We start from the raw sequence: 18,935 nt of genomic DNA, 5'->3' as shown, positions 1-18,935 counted from the left end.
TCCCGTTACCCCTATGGCTGGAATTGTCTTACCAGTGGTTCTCATGCCCACTGTCGAATTTATCACTGATTTGGCCGCCCCTGTGTCTACAAGAAAGTTTAATGATTTACCAGCTACATTGATTGCAATTTCAGGTTCACTCCCAAGGCTTGCAATCAATTTTACTGGCTGCAGATTACAGGTATGGCTACACCCCTATTGGGTATGGTGACCTCCCTGAATCCCGCTGGCAGCAACTACTTGTGAAGGGGTTAAATGGGAACTGCCAGGAGTTTGCCAGTCTCTGTTCGGGGGGTATCTTTTTGTTTCTCCTGCATGTGGCTCATAACTCCGTCTCTGCGGACCTTGCTCCCAATGTCGTGTGTCGTGTCGTTGTCTAGGGGGTTGGTAAGATCTTTGCAAATTTTTCGCTCTACAGTCTCGTGCTATGTGTCCCTGTTTATGACAAAAATAACATGTTACCACATTTGACTTACCCACAGGGTTTGGTGATATAAACACAGGCTGTTTTGTGGTCAGGGCCTGTATACTTACTGACATTAACTTATCACCTTGCGACTCCCTGTGTCTGGTGATATTCCGGTCGTGATCAATAGCAGCCTCTCTCAAAGTAGCCACTGACAGACCTCGCCAACATGGTTGCGTGGTCTGTACCCTTGTCTTTAATGCTTCTTTTAAACCATCCATTAGCACAGATACTGCTACTTCTTGATGGTTTGCATTGGTCCTAATGTCCTCTATGCCAGTGTACTTTGCCATTTCTAATAATGCCCGGTGAAAATAATCAGCAGCTGTTTCTGTCTCTTTTTGTTTAATGGAAAAAATTCTATTCCATTTGGCTACAGCTGGGAAATACTCCTTTAACTGTAAATTTATTCTTTTTACGTTATCTTTGTTGTACACATCTGTAAGAGGTACATCCAGATCCAATCCACAGTCAGCTAAAAATTGAGCTGAGTCGACATTGGAGGGTAAACATGCCCTCAGCAATATCTGCCAGTCTTTGTTATTGGGCTCTAAAGTGTTTCCTAGGTCTCTGATGTATTTTTGGCTAGCAACTAAGTATTTTCTGGGGTCAGGGAATTCAGACACTATGGTCCTTAATTCCATTCTGGAAAATGGGATATACATGGCAATGTTCCTGATAGGAGTGACTCCTGATGTGTCAGTTTTCCAATTTGGAACAGCTATTACCCTAACAGGATTAAGTCTACTAACATCATTCTGTGTAGATTCTACAGCCTGTGGTGAAATGGTTTCAGCATAGTGTAAGGTGCCGTACTTACCCGTTGATACGACCTCACCTGTCCCTCCGCTAGGGGGCTTTGTTACTAATCTTATGGGTTGGGCCGTGCCTACTGTCGTTTCTGATATAGTGGCTGCTAGAGAGAGCGCCGATATTGTTGCCGATTCGTCCTCTTGATCACACTCCTGGGGAAAGTTCAAAACAGGGTACAACTTGCACGGGTTAATGCTTGCATTGGTTAACTTATTAACATTATCCTTAACATTTATACAGTTGCTAAGTGCCTGTTTGTTACCCCCTGATGCGTCATTCTCCGCAACCAATTTCTCTCCTGATATGTATGGTGGCGGCGGGGCCGTGGCTATCAGTTTCCTGATAGGGCCAGATCCCGCCGCCAGAGCCAATCCTCTCTGTATTTCACCCTCCTGTTGCCATAGCTGCAAATAATCATAATGTTGGATTCGTCTCTTTGTTGATTTAATGAGACATATCCTCCTCCTTAAATTCATTAACACTTCTGGGCTGAAGCTACCTACTCTTGGGAATTTCTCCCCGTCATGTACTGTCATTCTCTCCCATTCATCACATAAAATTTCTGTATGTAAACCATATTTTTCACACATTACATACCTTGCCGACCCGACTGGTCGGTTTACTGAATCAACCCGAACCGAGGTTGATCGCCCCCTTCCTGAACAACTGGCCCCCATAATTTGCAGGTGTTGCTTGCTCTACCTCTGACCTTTATCTCAGGGTCTTCTGCGAACCCTTACAAAAAACCAAAATATTAAAAGATAGGTTGACGGTGAAGTTTACCGAGCACCTCACTCACTCGCCCACGCCGACCAATACGCCCACACACTGATATAGCGCTGGCGTACTCGACCCAGGGCCCCTATGAACCTCTATTTACTGGAACATGCGAGAGATATCCGAAGAACACTTACTCTTTCCAGTAACTATTGGTTGTTGGACAATTCCTGAGTGACCAGCGAACTTCCCTTCAGAAAATAAAAAATTACACAAATAACGTCAGAATGTACAAATAGTTTTATGACCGGGTTTGTACACAAATGGTACTGGTCAGACTAACTTAATGCACACAATTACGTGCGGTACAATCGTTCAGCACATAAGCAACTAATCTTATGTACGGAGCGACCAGTGGAATCGACATTCAGCAGCTGCGAATTCCTTCAGCCTGAGCTTTTTATGGCCTATATGGGTGTCGCACCAACCCTTCTTGGTGTTGTGCCTTGTCTCTATAGCGGACTTCCTTGTCTGCTGTACTTGGACCTCCTGGTCTGTTATGCGACCTCCTGGTCTGACCTCCTGGTCTGTTACAGTATGACCTCCTGGTCTGCTACACTCTAATGCTCAAATTTTATGTTTAACCAGAGATGCCTCCCTAGCCACCACGTATGTCACTTACACGTATGTACTTCACGAGAACTCGATGATTTCTGTGGTTCAATCCCCAAAATTGTAAAAACAAACACTCACTCACCACATACACACTTTTGTTTCTATTTCTATTTCTGCGCAGAAATTTTTCTTTAGACCAGATGTGTTGTAAATTTGGAGAAGGATCTGTTAATTTAAATTTCGGATTTAAAATAGATTTGCGCTATTTATCGCCTGTTGCGCTATTTATCGCTTGTTGCGCTATTTATCGCCTGTTGCGATATTTATCGCTTATTGCGCTATTTATCGCTTATTGTGCTATTTAAAAATCAACACTATCGTGTGATTTGAGTTACGTGGGCGTACCCAGACGCTCCGTTGCATAATTTACGCTGCGTGCGTCGGCCTTTGCGTACGCGAGTCTCAGCCTTTTGTTAGAGACACGTGTATACAAAACCAATGTCCACCGTAACACAACTAACACGTTTTATCAATGTAGATGATCCTCAGTCGTCTACCGTGCAACACACCAATCTCTCCTTTTACCTTTAGGTAGAGCTGCGTGTGTGCTTTACACTTTATCCCTTAACGCATTACTTTTACACTTTAACTATGAAATAGCGACAAATCTCTCTTAGCACGTTTTATCAATTATAAAATGGCAAACAGGAGAGTGATATATGAAAATACACGAATGAAAAAGAAATGCAGATATGCGTGTGTGCGTACGCAAGATAGAAATAAACAGTTTTAAAAGACACTAGTGTGTTGTTCTTACCTCCGGTTCCCGGATTCCTTCAGCACCCTTTACTAAGCGAAACAGACGCTTATCCCGTCAGCACTGCGAAGAATATGATCTCCCGCCCTTTGCTGATGGATAATGTCTGCTGAAATTACCTAGCAGAGATATGTGAAGGACAGGACGAGCCGCCAATTGATAAAGCTAAATATTTATCTTATTTAAAACCCTTTGTGAGGTCTAAGAACACTGTACGCTATTTGCGTATGGAGTACCGTAAGGGTACGCTCGTTGCGTAACAATCGCTTAGCCGTGGTCGAGACGCTCAAGCGTCACGTTCGCTCACGGCCAAGAGATCACAGGCAGGCACGCTATTGGCTGCTGACTAACGTAATGGTTCGCTATAGCGTAACGGACGCTGTATCGGGAGCGGGCTGCTCAAGCGATACAGACGCTCACGAGAATACGCTGTTGGTATCGGGCACACTTATAGGTGAGCGACTACCGTAATGCTACGCTATCAGCGTAGCGGACGCTCGAGACCACGAGGAGATCACGAGCGGCGCCGACGCTCACAATGTTAAACCTTTATGTCTAAACCACAAACAATGTAATTTGCTGTAAAACCTTAGTGTAGAGATAGGGTGTAAATGCAACACTGTATAACCTTATTAACTCAAAAGCTGTTCGAGCGTCACCGACGCTCTGAGAATACTTAACACTATAAGAAATACACAAATACCGTGCTTAGGGTCCAACGCCTAATATATATATTATGAATGTTATACTTGCAAAAGAATTAATACAATACAAGTCATACACTACAATATAACATAGACTAACTAACCAGGTAACTACACAGTAAATACAATACAAGTACGTTTAAGAGAAAATGAGAGAAAGAGAAGAGAGAGAGAGAAAGATATGGCCCATAATAACAAGAAAAGACAATATGATTACGGAGAAAACTTACGCACAAAGGAAACGATCGCATGCGCCTCTGGACATCCAGCTCCCGATTTTCAGCAATGATAACCGATGAAGAGTGAGTGCTGGATGTGATCGGCCTGTCTATTTATGCCCCACACACAATACAATTCAATGGTCCCTACAATCTCATTGTTCATTGGACACAGGAATTCGTCTTCGCATTATAACAAAAGGTCATAGGTTGATTCATACAGGTGGGCTGTGACTATTTCCAACAGCTCAGGTGGGAGGGAAACTGGGTTTCCCTCCGCATGGATAAGTAAGTGCAAATACAGTAAATGTTCATAAACTTCTTATGTCCATAACTATTCGCACGAGCGATTGATCCGCTTCAAACCAACACCGGAATATTGCTAATTAAATACTCTTCCGATGGATACTAAACACCACTGTATTACTCCTGTCTGACCCTTCGTATCAAACAATGAGGGATCTCTCTGTCCAGGAACATACTACATTAACTAAACTTTCAGAATCTATCAAAGGGACCATAATCTACAAAATGCATTATATGGTGAAAATATGTAACGAAAGAGTCGCCCGCTAGACGCACACAATCTCTACCGTAAATGCGCATACCGTGCGCCTGCGGGTGCCCGCAACAGCGAGTATGCGCACGCACGGGAGAGCGCACGCATGCGCAGCAGGGACACATATGAGGTGCAAATATGGCAGTGTGCATCGTGATATTTTTCTGACTTTGACAGCTTACATGATTCTCCGCCCAGCGAAGAATTCTGGTGGCTTCCGCCATCGCCACTCTGCTCCTTGTGCCGCCTTGGCGGTTTACATGAACTAGTGCGGTGACGTTGTCTGACTGGATCAGAACTGGTTGGTCGCGAAGTAAGGTCTCCGCTTGACATAGGGCGTTGTATATGGCCCTTAGCTCCAGGATGTTGATGTGAAGACAAGTCTCCTGACTTGACCAAAGACCTTGGAAATTTCTTCCCTGTGTGGCTGCTCCCCAACCTCGGAGGCTCGCGTTCGTGGTCACCAGGATCCAGTCCTGAATGCCGAACCTGCGGCCCTCTAGAAGGTGAGCACTCTGCAGCCACCACAGGAGAGATACCCTGGCCCTGGGGGACAGGGTGATCAACTGATGAATCTGTAGATGTGACCCGGACCACTTGTCCAGTAGGTCCCATTGCAAGATCCTCGCATGGAACCTGCCGAAGGGAATGGCCTCGTATGATGCCACCATCATTCCCAGGACTCGAGTGCAGTGATGCACTGACACCTGTTTTGGTTTCAATAGGTTCCTGACCAGAGTCATGAGTTCCTGGGCCTTTTCTATCGGAAGATAAACCCTTTTCTGGTCCGTATCCAGAATAATGCCCAAGCAAAGTCAGACGAGTCGTAGGAACCAACTGCGACTTCGGGATATTGAGAATCCAGCCGTGTTGCTGTAACACCTTCAGTGAAAGTTATACGCTGTTCAGCAACTGCTCTCTTGATCTCGCTTTTATGAGGAGATCGTTCAAGTACGGGATAATTGTGACACCTTGCTTTCGCAGGAGCACCATAATTTCCGTCATTACCTTGGTGAAAATTCTCGGAGAAAATTCTGGAGAGACCAAACGGCAACGTCTGAAATTGGTAATGACAATACTGTACCGCAAATCTTAGGTACGCCTGATGAGGTGGATAAATGAGTACATGAAGGTATGCATCCTTTATGTCCAGAGATATCATAAAATCCCCCCCTTCTAGGCTGGCGATGACCGCTCTTAGCGATTCCATCTTGAACTTGAACCTTTTCAAGTATAGGTTCAGGGATTTTAAATTTAATATGGGTCTGACCAAACCGTCCGGTTTTGGGACTACAAACAGGGTCGAATAATTTCCATTTCCTTGTTGAAGCAGGGGAACCTTGACCACCACCTGTTGAAGATACAATTTGTGAATTGCATTTAACACTATCTCCCTTTCCTGGGGAGAAGATGGTAGGGCCGATTTGAAAAACCGGCGAGGAGGCACCTCTTCGAATTTCAGCTTGTAACCCTGAGAAACAATTTCTATTGCCTAGGGATCCACCTGCGAATGAACCCAGATGTGGCTGAAAACTCGAAGACGTGCCCCCAACTGGGCGGACTCCTTTAGCGGAGCCCCAGCGTCATGCGGTGGATTTTGTAGAGGCCGGGGAGGACTTCTGTTCCTGGGAACTAGCTGTGTTGTGCAGCTTCTTCCCTCTGCCCTTACCTCTGGCAAGAAAGGACACACCTCGTACTTTCTTGTTTCTCTGTGATCGAAAGGACTGCATTTGATAATGTGGTGCTTTCTTAGGCTGTGAGGGAATATAAGGCAAAAAATTTGATTTACCAGCTGTAGCTGTGGAGACTAGGTCCGAGAGACCTTCCCCAAACAATTCCTTACCCCTGTAAGGTAAAACCTCCATATACCTTTTTGAGTCGGCATCACCTGTCCATTGCCGGGTCCATAGGACTCGTCTAGCAGAAATTGACATAGCGTTTATTCTAGAACCCAGTAGACTAATGTCACTTTGAGCATCTCTTATATATAGGACAGCATCTTTTATATGCCCTATGGTCAATAACATAGCATCCTTATCTAGGGTCTCAATCTCTGCTGATAAGGTATCTGTCCATGCTGCCACCGCGCTACAACCCCGGCCGACGCAATTGCCGGTCTGAGTAAGGTACCAGAATGTGTGTAAATGGACTTTAGGGTAACCTCCTGCTTGCGGTCAGCATGGTCCCTGATGGTAGCCGTATCCTGGGATGGCAGCGCTACCTTTTTGGATAAGCGTGTCAATGCTTTATCCACCCTAGGGGAGGATTCCCACCGTATCCTGTCCATTGGCGGGAAAGGATACGCCATAAGAATCCTTTTGGGAATCTGCAGCTTTTTGTCTGGAGATTCCCAAGCTTTTTCACATAATTCGTTCAACTCATGTGAGGGGGGAAAGGTTATCTCAGGTTTCTTTCCCTTATAGATGTGTACCCTCGTGTCAGGGACAGGGGACTCTGTGATGTGCAAAACATCTTTTATTGCAATAATCATATATCGAATACATTTAGCCAATTTTGGCTGTAACTTTGCATCATCGTAGTCGACACTGGAGTCAGAATCCGTGTCGGTATCTGTGTCAACTATTTGGGATAGTGGGCGCTTTTGAGACCCCGAAGGTCCCTGCGACATAGGGACAGGCATGGGTTGACTCCCTGACTGTTCCCTAGCTTCAGCTTTGTCTAATCTCTTGTGTAATAAGTTTACATTAGCACTTAAAACATTTCACATATCCATTCAGTCAGGTGTCGGCGTTGTCGATGGAGACACCACATTAATTTGCTCCTGCTCCTCTCTAGGAGAGCCTTCTACCTCAGACATGTCGACACACGTGTACCGACACACCATACACTCAGGGAATCCTCTTATCTGAGGACAGTTCCCCAACAAGGCCCTTTGGAGAGACAGAGAGAGAGAGTATGCCAGCACACACCCCAGCGCTATATGACCCAGGAAAAAAACACAATAATTTTATGTTTACCCAGTAGCGCTGTATTTCCATATATATATGCGCCTAATTATGTGCCCCCCTCTTCTTTAAGACCCTCTTTCTACCGTGGTATAAGCAGGGGAGAGTCCGTGGAGCTTCCCCTCAGCGGTGCTGTGGAGAAAATGGTGCTGGTGAGTGCTGAGGGAGAAGCCCCACCCCCTCAGCGACGGGCTTCTGTCCCGCTCAAATATAGTAAAAAAATGGCGGGGGCTCTTATATATATATATACAGTGCCTAGCTGCATATATATTTATTTTGCCAAAGAGAGGTCTATATTGCTGCCCAGGGCGTCCCCCCTGAGCCCTTCACCCTTACACTGACTGCCGTGTGTGAGGTGTATGGGAGCAATGGAGCACAGCTTTACTGCTGTGCGTTACCTCAGTGAAGATCATGAAGTCTTCCGCCGCCTCTGAAGTCTTCTTTTCTTCTCATACTCACCCGGCTTCTATCTTCCGGCTCTGCGAGGGGGACGGCGGCGCGGCTCTGGGACGGACGGCGAGGGTGAGACCTGCGTACCGATCCCTCTGGAGCTAATGCTGTACAGTAGCCTAAGAAGCAGAGCCTATCAACTCACAGAAGTAGGTGTGCATCTCTCCCCTCCGCCCCTCGATGCAGGGAGTCTGTTGCCAGCAGGCTCCCTGAAAATAAAAAAATCTAACAAATATACTTTCTGTCAGGAAACTCAGGAGAGCTCCCTGAAAAGCACCCAGTCTCCTCTGGGCACAGTAGTAAACTGAGGTCTGGAGGAGGGGCATAGAGGGAGGAGCCAGTGCACACCCAGATCTAAAGTCTTTCTTTAAGTGCCCATGTCTCCTGCGGAGCCCGTCTATCCCCCATGGTCCTTACGGAGTCCCCAGCATCCTCTAGGACGTAAGAGAAAAATTATGCTGGCAGAAAAATCCAATTGAGTGATTAAACAGCTCCAGAGCTGCTCTGTAAGGCAAGTAAAAGGGTGTGGGCCCTGCAGCACTACCTGTAGTTTGCATTGTGCATTGGAAGCCTAGTTTGCTGTCTGTTTCCACTTCTTTTTTCTTGAGCCCCTCCCGTCTATACCCTTGTGCACTATCCTGACTTCTCCTCCCGTCTGCTTACTTTGTGCCTTCCAATGCACAATGCAAACTACAGGTAGTGCTGCAGGGCCCACACCCTTTTACTTGCCTTACAGAGCAGCTCTTGAGCTGTTACAGTGCCCAGCTGCTGCAAGAAATCAGCGTGAATGCTTCAGGGGCTGGGGCATGGCCAACATGAGCCCCACACCGAAGGAGGGTGGGGGTGTTTAATGCGAACTAGGGGTCTCGCACAATGCGAACTACAGGTAGTGCTGCAGGGCCAACACCCTTTTACTTGCCTTACAGAGCAGCTCTGGAGCTGTTACAGTGCCCAGCTGCTGCAAGAAATCAGCTTGAATGCTTCAGGGGCTGGGGCATAGCCAACATGAGCCCCACACCGACGGAGGGTGGAGGTGTTTAATGCAAACTAGGGGTCATCCAAGTGCCGCAAAAGGCCGCCATGCCCTGCACGCCCCTTTTCTCTTTTCATATGCAGACGAGGGTTGAAGCCAACTTTGACCCACTGCTTGGATGACATCGCCATATGCAAATCCATCTGCTGCAGGCCTTCCCCCAGGAATGCTTGCACTAGTTGTTGCATTTGGTTTGTTGTTTGGGGGTGCTTCAGTATTAGGCAGCCTTCTGCCCTCCCATGTTCATCTGAAAATATGTGTTCTCCCTGCAGTTGTTGTCCCCAGATGAGAGTTCCCTTGTGCTGCCTCAGTTGAATCTCCTTTACTTGACAGAGATGTGCCTGAGCAGCGGCCCTCCCCAGCCCTATCCTAAATCATACTTATTTTGCATAGGAGATACCATGGTCATGAAGACTGTTCTCCCAGGGTGCGGTTCATTCATTGCATTCTGGGTATGCTGACCCCTGTGATTTCCCCAAATGTGGGAAACTCGACTGCATTATTTAATGCGAACTAGGGGTCATCCAAGCACCGCAAAAGGCCGCCATGCCCTGCATACCCCTTTTCTCTTTTCATAAGCAGACGAGGTTTGAAGCCAACTTTGACCCACTGCTTGGATAACATCACTTGCTGCCTTTCCAATGAAGCAAGTTTAATTTAATAATAGGTGAAAAACCATCCCTACAAAGGTGTTAATCAGATACTTGGCTTTGTGGACACTTTTCAGAGCACAAATTTGTTAGCATAAAAATAAAGCCAGAAAATGAAGAGCTGTTTAATCACTCAATTGGATTTTTCTGCCAGCATATTTCTTTTTCTCTGCAACCCACTGCTAAATTGTGCTTCGTGGCTGTTTTTTTTATAAAATCACTTAATCAAATCTAACTCTGATTACATCAGAGAAGGCCAGGTACCCTACACCATAAGAGGTGGTTTGAAATTTTTACTTGTCTACTTAAAGATCACCAAAATCTGATAACGAGGTCAATTACGTCCCTAGGTGGGATTGAACCACCAACCTTTTGGTTAACAACTGAGCACGCTAACTGTTTGCGCCTCAGAGACACTTTGCAAAAGTACATACTGACAAAGGTTAATAAGCATTCATCTAGAACGTTTCCTAGAAAAACTTTAAAAAGTCAATAATCTGGAGAGTTTTTGTAAGATGTTCCTTCCATCAACCAATGAAGAAACACATTGGTACTTTCCCATGATGAGTGAGTGCTTCAGGATCTCTTGCACTTACATGTGCAGCAAAGGACTACAATGGAAGCATGCTGGGCCTATAACCCAGAGGTAGGCAGATTGCAACTGTCCTCTGCTATATGCATTTTTTTTGTTAATTAAAGTAATCCAAAACTGGGATTGATATTTTGGCTCTTTTATTTTTACTTAAAGTACAATAACTTTTACTGTTTTAATTTGTTTTAATAATATATTGACAGTATTGTTTTCTTTCAAAAATCCACTTAATTTTCTTTACCCTATTATTAAAATGGTAATTGACAAAAACAAACTACATTGTCACCAGAAGAGCAATACAAAATGTACAAGTGATATATTAAAATCATCTTTTCAGCTTGAATTTCAATGATGCATTGAGGTAACGATTTTGTGAGAAACATCTTCACCCTTAAATAAAGATTTTCTTAATTCCCTACCTGTGTGCTAATTAGATATCACCTTGTTTTCACATTAAACAGACTTTCACATGAGAAAGCAGCAAGGATGCAGTGGCGTTAATGTTTCCTGGTGTCAACCTGTATTATTTCAGTAGACATTGAAATGAGGATGCATCTTGCTGCCTTTCCAATGAAGCAAGTTTAATTTAGTAATAGGTTAAAAACCATCCCTACAAAGGTGTTAATCAGAGACTTGGCTTTGTGGACACTTTTCAGAGAACAAATTTGTTAGCATAAAAATAAAGCCAGAAAATGAAGAGCTGTTTAATCACTCAATTGGATTTTTCTGCCAGCATTTTTCTTTTTCTCTGCAACCCACTGCTAAATTGTGCTTCCTAGCTGTTTTTTTTATAAAATCACTTAATCAAATCTAACTCTGATTACATCAGAGAAGGCCAGGTACCCTACACCATAAGAGGGGGTTTGAAATTTTGACTTGTCTACTTAAAGATCACCGAAATCTGATAACAAGGTCAATTACGTCCCTGGGTGGGATTGAACCACCAACCTTTTGGTTAATAGCCTTATACACTAACTGATTGCGCCACAGCGACACTTTTCAAAAGTACATACTGACAAAGGCTTATAAGCATTCATCTAGAACGTTTCCTAGAAACATTTTAAAAAGTCAATAATGTGGAGAGTTTTTGTAAGATGTTTCTTCCATCAACCAATGAAGAAACACATTGGTACTTTCCTATGATGAGTGAGTGCTTCAGGATCTCTTGCACTTACATGTGCAGCAGAGTACTGTAATGGAAGCATGCTGGGTCCATAACCCAGAGGTAGGCAGATTGAAACTATCCTCTGCTATATGCATTGTTTTTATTAATTAAAGTAATCCAAAACTGGGATTGATATTTTTGCTCTTTTATTTTTACTTAAAGTACAATAACTTTTACCATTTTAATTTGTTTTAATAGTATATTGACAGTATTGTTTTCTTTCAAAAATCCAATTAATTTTCTTTACCCGATTATTAAAATGGTAATTGACAAAAACAATCTACATTGTCACCTGAAGAGCAGTACAAAATGTACAAGTGATATATTAAAATCATCTTTCCAGCTTGAATTTCAATGATGCCTTGGTGCAACAATTTTGTGAGAAACATCTTCACCCATAAAGAAAGATTTTCTTAATTCCTTACCTGTGTGCTGATTAGATATCACCTTGTTTTCACATTAAACAGACTTCCCCATGAGGAAGCAGCAAGGATGCAGTGACGTTTATGTTTCCTGGTGTCAACCTGTATTATTTCAGTAGACATTGAAATGAGGATGCATCTTGCTGCCTTTCCAATGAAGCAAGTTTAATTCAGTAATAGGTGAAAAACCATTCCTACAAAGGTGTTAATCAGAGACTTGGCTTTGTGGACACTTTTCAGAGAGCAAATTTGTTAGCATAAACATAAAATCAGAAAATAAAGAGCTGTTTAATCACTCAATTGGACTTTTCTGCCAGCATAATTTTTTTTCTCTGCAACCCACTGCTAAATTGTGCTTCCTAGCTGTTTTTTATAAAATCACTTAATCAAATCTAATTCTGATTACATCAGAGAAGGCCGGGTACCCTACACCATAAGAGGGGGTTTGAAATTTTGACTTGTCTACTTAAAGATCACCAAAATCTGATAACAAGGTCTATTACGTCCCTGGGTGGGATTGAATCACCAACCTTTAGGTTAATAGCCATACACACTAACTGATTGCGCCACAGCGACACTTTGCAAAAGTACATACTGACAAAGGCTAATAAGCATTCATCTAGAACGTTTCCTAGAAAAACTTTAAAAAGTCAATAATCTGGAGAATTTTTGTAAGAAACACATTGGTACATTCCCATGATGAGTGAGTGCTTCAGGATCTCTTGCACTTACATGGGCTATTAACCAAAAGGTTCCCACCCAGTGATGTAATTGACCTTGTGATCAGATTTTGGTGATCTTTAAGTAGACAAGTCAAAATTTCAAACCCCCTCTTATGGTGTAGGGTACCTTGCCTTCTCTGACGTAATCAGAGTTAGATTTAATTAAGGTGCACAAGGGCATAGAAGGGAGCGGTTTAAGAAAAGAGAAGTGGAAACAGACAGCAAACTAGGCTGGAGAGAGACCTGAGACAAAGAGATCTGAATTATACGAGAGCCGACCAGGGGAAACACAAATTATGCAGTCAAGTTTCCCACATTTGGGGAAATCGCAGGAGCAGCACACCCAGAGTGCAATGGGTGAGCCTTTCCCTGGGAGAAGCACCTTCCTGATCATAGTATCTCACCTGGCAGGTAAGTAGGAGTTGGGCTAGTGCTGGGGAGGGTCGCTGCTCGGGTACCCCCCTGTCAAGTGAAGGAGATCCAACTGAGGCAGCACAAGGGAACTCTCGAAAGAAGAACAAGGCTAGAGGAAGATCTGAGACAAAGAAATCTGACTTTTACCAGAGCTGACCAGAGGAAAGCACAAACACAGTACCCCACTACCACCAGGAAACATTAACGCCACTGCATCCTTGCTGCTTTCTCATGTGGAAGTCTATTTAATGTGAAAACAAGGTGATATCTAATTAGCACACAGAAAAGAAAATTAAGTGAATTTTTGAAAGAAAACAATACTGTCAATATACTATTAAAACAAATTAAAATGGTAAAAGTTATTGTACTTTAAGTAAAAATAAAAGAGCAAAAATATCAATCCCAGTTTTGGATTACTTTAATTAACAAAAAAAATGCATATAGCAGAGGATAGTTTCAATCTTTCTACCTCTGGGTTATGGGCCCAGCATGCTTCCATTGCAGTACTCTGCTGCACATGTAAGTGCAAGAGATCCTGAAGCACTCACTCATCATGGGAAAGTACCAATGTGTTTCTTCATTGGTTGATGGCAGAAACATCTTACAAAAACACTCCAGATTATTGACTTTTTAAAGTTTTTCTAGGAAACGTTCTAGATGATTGTTTATTAGCCTTTGTCAGTATGTAATTTTGCAAAGTGTCGCTGTGGCGCGATCAGTTAGTGTGTATGGCTATTAACCAAAAGGTTGGTGGTTCAATCCCACCCAGGGATGTAATTGACTTTGTTATCAGATTTTGGTGATCTTTAAGTAGACAAGTCAAAATTTCAAACCCCCTGTTATGGTGTTAGGTATTTAGACTTCTCTGATGTAATCAGAGTTAGATTTGATTCAGTGATTTTATAAAAACAGCTAGGAAGCACAATTTAGCAGTGGGTTGCAGAGAAAAAGAAATATGCTGGCAAAAAAATCCAATTGAGTGACTAAACAGCTCTTGGATGGTTTTTCACCTATTACTAAATTAAACTTGCTTCATTGGAAAGGCAGCAAGATGCATCCTCATTTCAATATCTACTGAAATAATACAGGTTGACACCAGGAAACATTAACGCCACTGCATCCTTTGTGCTTTCTCATGTGGAAGTCTGTTTAATGTGAAAACAAGGTGATATCTAATTAGCACACAGGTAAGGAATTAAGAAAATCTTTATTAAAGGGTGAAGATGTTTCTCACAAAATCGTTGCCCCAATGCATCATTGAAATTCAAGCTGGAAAGATGATTTTAATATATCACTTGTACATTTTGTATTGCTCTTCTGGTGACAATGTAGTTTGTTTTTGTCAATTACCATTTTAATAATCGGGTAAAGAAAATTAATTGGATTTTTTAAAGAAAACAATACTGTCAATATACTATTAAAACAAATTAAAATGGTAAAAGTTATTGTACTTTAAGTAAAAATAAAAGAGCAAAAATATCAATCCCAGTTTTGGATTACTTTAATTAACAAAAAAAAATGCATATAGCAGAGGATAGTTTCAATCTGCCTACCTCTGGGTTATGGACCCAGCATGCTTCCATTACAGTACTCTGCTGCACATGTAAGTGCAAGAGGTCCTGAAGCACTCACTTATCATGGGAAAGTTCCAATGTGTTTCTTTATTGGTTGATGGAAGAAACATCTTACAAAAAACTCTCCACATTATTGACTTTTTAAAATGTTTCTAGGAAACGTTCTAGATGAATGCTTATTAGCATTTGTCAGTATGTACTTTTGCAAAGTGTCGCTGTGGCGCAATCAGTCTGTGTGTATGGTTATTAACTAAAAGGTTGGTGGTTCAATCCCACCCAGGGACGTAATTGACCTTGTTATCAGATTTTGGTGATCTTTAAGTAGACAAGTCAAAATTTCAAACCCCCTGTTATGGTGTAGGGTACCTGGCCTTCTCTGATGTAATCAGAGTTAGATTTGATTCAGTGATTTTATAAAAACAGCTAGGAAGCACAATTTAGCAGTGAGTTGCAGAGAAAAAGAAATATGCTGGCAAAAAAATCCAATTGAGTGATTAAACAGCTCTTCATTTTCTGGCTTTATTTTTATGCTAACAAATTTGTTCTCTGAAAAGTGTCCACAAAGCCAAGTCTCTGATTAACACCTTTGTAGGGATGGTTTTTCACCTATTACTAAATTAAACTTGCTTCATTGGAAAGGCAGCAAGATGCATCCTCATTTCAATGTCTACTGAAATAATACAGGTTGACACCAGGAAACATTAACGCCACTGCATCCTTGCTGCTTTCGCATGTGGAAGTCTGTTTAATGTGAAAACAAGGTGATATCTAATTAGCACACAGGTAAGGAATTAAGAAAATCTTTATTTAAGGGTGAAGATGTTTCTCACAAAATCGTTGCCCCAATGCATCATTGAAATTCAAGCTGGAAAGATGATTTTAATATATCACTTGTACATTTTGTATTGCTCTTCTGGTGACAATGTAGTTTGTTTTTGTCAATTACCATTATAAAAATAGGGTAAAGAAAATTAAGTGGATTTTTGAAAGAAAACAATACTGTCAATATACTATTAAAACAAATTAAAATGGTAAAAGTTATTGTACTTTAAAGTAAAAATAAAAGAGCAAAAATATCAATCCCAGTTTTGGATTACTTTAATTAACAATAAAAAATGCATATAGCAGAGGATAGTTTCAATCTGCCTACCTCTGGGTTATGGGCCCAGCATGTTTCCAATGCAGTACTCTGCTGCACATGTAAGTGCAAGAGATCCTGAAGCACTCACTCATCATGGGAAAGTACCAATGTGTTTCTTCGTTGGTTGATGGAAGAAACATCTTACAAAAACTCTCCAGATTATTGACTTTTTAAAGTTTTTCTAGGAAACGTTCTAGATGAATGCTTATTAGCCTTTGTCAGTATGTAAGTTTGCAAAGTGTCTCTGTGGCGCAATCGGTTAGTGTGTTTGGTTATTAATCAAAGGGTTGGTGGTTCAATCCCACCCAGGGATGTAATTGACCTTATTATCAGATTTTGGTGATCTTTAAGTAGACTAGTCAAAATTTCAAACCCCCTCTTATGGTGTAGGGTACCTGGCCTTCTCTGATGTAATCAGAGTTAGATTTGATTAAGTGATTTTATAAAAAAACAGCTAGGAAGCACAATTTAGCAGTGGGTTGCAGAGAAAAAGAAATATGCTGGCAGAAAAATCCAATTGAGTGATTAAACTGCTCTTCATTTTCTGGCTTTATTTTTATGCTAACTAATTTGTTCTCTGAAAAGTGTCCACAAAGCCAAGTGTCTGATTAACATCTTTGTAGGGATGGTTTTTCACCTATTACTAAATTAAACTTGCTTCATTGGAAAGGCAGCAAGATGCATCCTCATTTCAATATCTACTGAAATAATACAGGTTGACACCAGGAAACATTAACGCCACTGCATCCTTGCTGCTTTCTCATGTGGAAGTCTGTTTAATGTGAAAACAAGGTGATATCTAATTAGCACACAGGTAAGGAATTAAGAAAATCTTTATTTAAGGGTGAAGATTTTTCTCACAAAATCGTTGCCCCAATGCATCATTGAAATTCAAGCTGGAAAGATGATTTTAATATATCACTTGTACATTTTGTATTGCTCTTCTGGTGACAATGTAGTTTGCTTTTGTCAATTACCATTTTAATAATCGGGTAAAGAAAATTAATTGGATTTTTGAAAGAAAACAATACTGTCAATATACTATTAAAACAAATTAAAATGGTAAAAGTTATTGTACTTTAAGTAAAAATAAAAGAGCAAAAATATTAATCCCAGTTTTGGATTACTTTAATTAACAAAAAAAATGCATATAGCAGAGGATAGTTTCAATCTGCCTACCTCTGGGTTATGGACCCAGCATGCTTCCATTACAGTACTCTGCTGCACATGTAAGTGCAAGAGATCCTGAAGCACTCACTCATCATGGGAAAGTACCAATGTGTTTCTTCATTGGTTGATGGAAGAAACATCTTACAAAAACTCTCCACATTATTGACTTTTTAAAATGTTTCTAGGAATCGTTCTAGATGAATGCTTATTAGTCTTTGTCAGTAAGTACTTTTGCAAAGTGTCGCTGTGGCGCAATCAGTTAGTGTGTGAGGCTATTAACCAAAAGGTTGGTGGTTCAATCCCACCCAGGGACTTAATTGACCTTGTTATCAGATTTTGGTGATCTTTAAGTAGACAAGTCAAAATTTCAAACCCCCTGTTATGGTGTAGGGTACCTGGCCTTCTCTGATGTAATCAGAGTTAGAATTGATTTAGTGATTTTATAAAAACAGCTAGGAAGCACAATTTAGCAGTGAGTTGCAGAGAAAAAGAAATATGCTGGCAAAAAAATCCAATTGAGTGATTAAACAGCTCTTCATTTTCTGGCTTTATTTTTATGCTAACAAATTTGTTCTCTAAAAAGTGTCCACAAAGCCAAGTCTCTGATTAACATCTTTGTAGGGATGGTTTTTCACCTATTACTAAATTAAACTTGCTTCATTGGAAAGGCAGCAAGATGCATCCTCATTTCAATGTCTACTGAAATAATACAGGTTGACACCAGGAAACATTAACGCCACTGCATCCTTGCTGCTTTCGCATGTGGAAGTCTGTTTAATGTGAAAACAAGGTGATATCTAATTAGCACACAGGTAAGGAATTAAGAAAATCTTTATTTAAGGGTGAAGGTGTTTCTCACAAAATCGTTGCCCCAATGCATCATTGAAATTCAAGCTGGAAAGATGATTTTAATATATCACTTGTACATTTTGTATTGCTCTTCTGGTGACAATGTAGTTTGTTTTTGTCAATTACCATTATAATAATAGGGTAAAGAAAATTAAGTGGATTTTTGAAAGAAAACAATACTGTCAATATACTATTAAAACAAATTAAAATGGTAAAAGTTATTGTACTTTAAGTAAAAATAAAAGAGCAAAAATATCAATCCCAGTTTTGGATTACTTTAATTAACAATAAAAAATGCATATAGCAGAGGATAGTTTCAATCTGCCTACCTCTGGGTTATGGGCCCAGCATGCTTTCATTGCAGTACTCTGCTGCACATGTAAGTGCAAGAGATCCTGAAGCACTCACTCATCATGCGAAAGTACCAATGTGTTTCTTCATTGGTTGCTGGAAGAAACATCTTACAAAAACTCTCCAGATTATTGATTTTTTAAAGTTTTTCTAGGAAACGTTCTAGATGAATGCTTATTAGTCTTTGTCAGTATGTACTTTTTGCAAAGTGTCTCTGTGGCGCAATCGGTTAGTGTGTTCAGCTATTAATCAAAAGGTTGGTGGTTCAATCCCTCCCAGGGACATAATTGACCTTGTGATCAGATTTTGGTGATATTTAAGTAGACAAGTCAAAATTGCAAACCCCCTGTTATGGTGTAGGGTACCTGGCCTTCTCTGATGTAATCAGAGTTAGATTTGATTAAGTGATTTTATAAAAAAAACAGCTAGGAAGCACAATTTAGCAGTGGGTTGCAGAGAAAAAGAATAATGCTGGCAGAAAAATCCAATTGAGTGATTAAACAGCTCTTCATTTTCTGGCTTTATTT

The 18,935-nt window shown here is 41.3% G+C and overlaps 1 non-coding gene and 1 pseudogene across 1 annotated transcript; one reads left to right on the top strand and one right to left on the bottom strand.

Annotated features, from left to right (window-relative positions):
• The first annotated feature begins 9,734 nt into the window (after positions 1-9,734).
• On the top strand, positions 9,735-9,913 carry LOC135044578 (U1 spliceosomal RNA; annotated as a pseudogene).
• Positions 9,914-13,165: 3,252 nt separating this feature from the next.
• On the bottom strand, positions 13,166-13,328 carry LOC135045251 (U1 spliceosomal RNA). The gene has a single exon (XR_010237778.1). It is a non-coding gene; the product is annotated as a U1 spliceosomal RNA (small nuclear RNA).
• Positions 13,329-18,935: the final 5,607 nt, after the last annotated feature.

This window comes from Pseudophryne corroboree, unplaced genomic scaffold (genome assembly GCF_028390025.1).
Source record: "Pseudophryne corroboree isolate aPseCor3 unplaced genomic scaffold, aPseCor3.hap2 scaffold_90, whole genome shotgun sequence".
Taxonomy (NCBI): Eukaryota; Metazoa; Chordata; class Amphibia; order Anura; family Myobatrachidae; genus Pseudophryne; species Pseudophryne corroboree.
This window is presented reverse-complemented; position numbering and strand designations above follow the sequence as displayed.